The 4,779-nt window shown below is 47.2% G+C and overlaps 1 protein-coding gene across 1 annotated transcript in view; it reads left to right on the forward strand.

Annotated features, from left to right (window-relative positions):
- Positions 1 to 356: 356 nt before the first annotated feature.
- The window catches only part of LOC142588382 (uncharacterized), an 83,017-nt gene continuing 78,594 nt past the window's right edge, over positions 357 to 4,779 (forward strand). The window contains exon 1 of the mRNA XM_075700020.1: positions 357 to 466. The gene's annotated coding sequence lies outside the window, so the exon portion shown is untranslated. The remainder of the gene's footprint in view (positions 467 to 4,779) is intronic.

Genomic DNA, 4,779 nt, shown 5'->3' on the forward strand with positions numbered 1-4,779 from the left:
AGGGGCCGGGCAGGGAGAATGAAATCGACCACACCACCTTTGAAGAAACTGCATTGATATACTGTTGCTGACTGCCGGCGTCAGCGTCCGCAGAACACGTAGACGCTTACGCGACACGCGCACGCCAAGGGAAAGTGTGGTACGGGCCGACACATGCACGTGTTCGGCTCAAGGAGTTCAACACACACGGCCCGCGAGCGGTCTTTTTCGGTGCCCGCTGCTGCGGGCCCCGAAGAATGGCCGCGCGGCCCGCGCCAAGGACCGGCGGCGGCGTCGCCGACGCGATTGTCGGCGTGCTCCCGGAGCTCAGCCGCGAAAGTATTTCCAGTGGGAGAGGGGGTGGCCCAAAATAAAGCGCGCTCTCTGGGATCCGGGCCAAGCGAAAGGAGCCACGGAGCCGCAGTCGGGCACGCCGCTCGCACCGGATCTGCCTCGACTGGCCTGCGACTGAAGTCCCAAGGACCGGGTAAGGGCCGCGCCACAGGGGTCACCCCTTGGGGCTGTCGGCGACCGACCATCCGCATGCGCGCCTGTCTCCTAGAGCCCATAGATTTCTGAACATTTCCAGGCATTCCAGGCAACCGCGGATATGCATGCAATGCACCGCAGCGGGCTCCGTTCAGGTAACCGCGATGCCTTCGAGCACGCACCTTGCGCGACCGATGTGCGACGACGATGTACCTCCTTGTGCCGAGATGGTAATAGCGCTTCATGATCGAGGCGAAAGGCGCAAAGAGGGTGCTATGTGTTCCACTGTCGCCGATGATACGAGCACACCACCATTCAGGCAGACGCGTTCGACCTCTCGGTCGAGGCGGCCTCATTGACACGAGAGGACGTGCGTGTATCTAAGAGGATCGTGGCTCTTAGCAGGCCACTCGCATCTGAAACATGACAAGCATCATGCTTTAGTGAGCATGCGCAAGAGGACAGCCCATATGTGTTACGAGAAGTCAGTGCACATGCGCGTTCTCAAAGGAGGGATAGCTGTAGTAACGCGGTGACTGCGGATCATTTGCTTTTATATATAGATAAGTCATTTGAGATTGGCTAATCAAATTAGAGAATGGTTACTCAGACATTAATATTGAAGAACTGATGCTACTGTATCGGTATTTGAGTGAGTGTCGGGTTTGGATTTTTGTTAGTGTCCCCCTACTTGTGAGCTTTACTGTCCCTTTTTTATTAACTGTAGTAATAAACTTAGTCGAACAATAATGAGTTACCCGGAAATCAAGCAAGTTGTTGTCTCAGTTCACTAAGTCAAATACCTAACCGGTTCTCAACGTACCTAGCCTGTTCAGAAATATGCAGTGTTCAGCCGCCCGAACCACGCCTGTCAAGGGTTCATCGCTTTCCCGTCAACTTTCTTTAATGTATTCGGTGCAAGGGGGGAGGGGGGGGCAATACGGATAAATAGGCGATAGTTCATGAAGAAACAAAGAGAATTAACGTCGTGCTGGAAAGATTTACGGGTACAATCAAATTCGTGCATCTAACGCTGTAACTAGAACATTGTTGTCTGACGTACTACTTTACCACTGCGCTTCGCCTCTAACAATGTGCCGGAAATGGATAATTTCTTCGCCGAAAACGGGTACTTTGGCAAATGCGCCCTATACAAATTTCTGCTATCATCCATCAGTGCCCACCGCTTGCGTCCCTCTTACGTCTCAGGCAGCGCATGTGATCTCGGGCCCAACAAAAAACATTGTCTTTCGTTATCCCTCTAAATGTTGATCTGTTTTATCATGTTGTTAGGCAGACACCCCCAACTGTCGCTTGCACTTGAGATTAATATGGGGATGCTGTTCGCTACGTGTGAGTTGTACTGTCGTTTGTTTTGATCTGCAATAATGAACTTAGCGAAACAACGGCAAAATACGCGAAAAGTCCAAGAAGTTGTGCGTATGACGTGTTTAAGAAACATTTGAACCTCCGCACAGACCAGGGACTGAATATCGTAGGCACATTGATTATTTTTGTTTCTTTGCTTGCTTTGTTTTTGTTATCTTTGGTTTGTCCCTTAAAATTAAATTATGGGGTTTTACGTGCCAAAACTACTTTCTGATTATGAGGCACGCCGTAGTGGGGGTCTCCGGAAATTTCGACCACCTGGGGTTCTTTAACGTGCTTGAGTTGTCCCTGAAATATCTTATGTTTATATATACATATACCGGGTGTTCAAATTTAAGCTTTATGGTTTTCTTAAAATTAGGCACTGGGAGGCACGCGAAGACCACCTGTGCAAATAAGTTCTCTGGCAGGGGGACACAGAGTTAAATGGCAATTATCGCTGTCAGCAGCCCCATTAACTAAACTTGAATGATTAACTTTTTGTTGACTGCAGTAAGTGGGTGTGTTTGTATTGAAAAGTTAGAGGCAGTCGTGTTTCTACACAGTATCAGTTGGAAGAATTCTAGCGTGTTTGTGCTCCGAGATATCCGACCCAAATTCTAATTGTCGTTCGCATGATGACGCATGCAAGAGAGTTAGGATCGGCACAATGGTCCTCCCTGATGTGACGTGGCTATTGCGTGCGGCGTTTAGTCTGACAACGGGGCGAGGGCATAGGCAAAGATGATAACTATTCCCAAGCACTAAAATTGTCATTCGTCCTGACAGAGTGAACTACCTTGTCTTAAGAAAGACTTCGGTGAGAAAATAAGCTCACGGATGCAACACTGCCTCTAATTCATACTTTCATTAAGGTCATATCAATATATAGTTACCTCGCCGTTTTCATGTGTTTGTTGGTCTGAACATCTATATCAGTTAAGAATAGGCAATGGCTGAAAAGGAGCTGAGAAAGCTTTATATATATATATATATATATATATATATAACCAAACAGTAACTGAAGAACCAGCCTTCAACATACTTCCTGACCGTGTGATTAAGGTGCCATATAGCAATGAACACCAAGCATCGCCTTACAAGCAATGTCTAGATACTGTTCGCAGAATATTGGCGGCGCCATAATCTGCCGTAATTTTTGCTTGCTCCATATTGCCCATTTCTTTGCAGAGAGCTAGTTTTCCTCAGTGCGATTCTTGTTTTCTCCGCGTGTCTAGTTGCATCTTCTCCACGTTGCAAGCAATGGCCACGGACACTGACGCGGCACTCGGCGGAAACAAAATATGAGCTCCGCAGTGACGGACTTCCTGCGCGGAGCACTATACACAATGGGACAGGCTGCGGCTATGTGCTTATTCTTGGCGCCTCCCTACTGTTCACGAACACACCAAATAAGACGAGCATCTCTAATGTTGCTGAAGTGGTCTATAAACGTCCACATGCTTTTCTGTATTGCTTTGATTACCAGGACATGAGGCAGGCATGAAGTTGATTCGTTCCGAAAGCCTTTCGGTAGTCTCTTAACCTGCGCACGATGGGGTGGGTAAGTAGTCCACCCAGATCAATGAGACCCTCAAGGCGAGACGAATTTCAACTTCTGAGTCTCATGATTAAAAAAATTATTGGCAGGCTTGCGCAATCCAAGACATGAACATTATGCAGAAGATAACTTTCCGCTCCATATCTTCAGCGGCACTTAAGTGTGAAAAATATTGTGCGAAGCGGATAATTAAATCTTATGCAACTAACGGTGATGCGTATAATTGTGTTTATGTTCATCCTATGCAACGTGTAACCCGATGCAATGCTTATGTGTATGCAACGCACTAGCCCCGACTTTATTTCATGCAGTGCTTATGTTTATGCATCGCACAGTTCCCAGGCTATGGCGGAACGCAAACACCAAATCAGGTGGAAGAACCGTGTGAGACGTTGACGCAGCGATATCACGAGACCGAAGGCTCTGTGTGATGCTTGCCGTGGGAAGGATGGTGGTGAAAGCGCATGCAGCGACAAGCGGTCATACACTTGACAACTAGAATGCGGTCAATCCTGCCTAGCTAGACAACAGTAGTGACATCCAGTTCCACTTACCCACTCGCGTGACAGTCAGACAACCCTAGTCGCGCTCACTATAACCCAGGATCTACTCCTGGGCCTTCGATACGTAAGCCGTCGTTCCGGAGCTGTCGTTGTGCCGTCATTTTGTATGTGCAGTCATTATTGTGCCGTCGTATTCGTCACACCGTCATCGTGCCAGCATGGCACGTTGCCGTTGCCTTGTTGCTGCTCTCTTCGTGAGCCATCATCGAGGTTTTGAACAGCGGGCGATCAAGAGAAGACGCAGGCTCGTCTTCGTCGTCGTTATCTTAGGTGTCGTCGTTGTTGTATCAGGTACCACTGTCTTGGACGACACTTACGGTTTTTGTTCAAGTCACCGTATAAATAGTTTTCTTAAGCTCACGAGCACTCTTCTCAAAAGGTAAGAGTGTTCCAGTATGCTTCGCGCTGCGATATATTCATGGAGTTCCAAATTGAACAGGTTTACGGTGGCGCGAACAAAAGACAGGACACAAGAAGTCGGACAGGGACGCATACAGCGCTAACTTCCAACAAGTTGATGGAAGTGAGCGCTGTGTGCGTCCCTGTTTGTCTTCTTTTGTCCTGTCTTTTATTCGCCCCACCGTAAACCTATTCAAGAAGCGTTACAAACACACGTTGCAACCCTCGTGATCAAAATGGAAATTAGACTCATGCATATATATATATATATATATATATATATATATATATATATATATATACATATATATATATATATATATATTTCATACTGCAGGTCCTGTTACAGGTCCAAGCAGGTCAAATACACAAATTCATAACATAAGTTCAAAGGTAGCTACCAAAAGCAACTAAAAAGAA

Source organism: Dermacentor variabilis, chromosome 1, assembly GCF_050947875.1.
Source record: "Dermacentor variabilis isolate Ectoservices chromosome 1, ASM5094787v1, whole genome shotgun sequence".
Lineage (NCBI taxonomy): Eukaryota > Metazoa > Arthropoda > Arachnida > Ixodida > Ixodidae > Dermacentor > Dermacentor variabilis.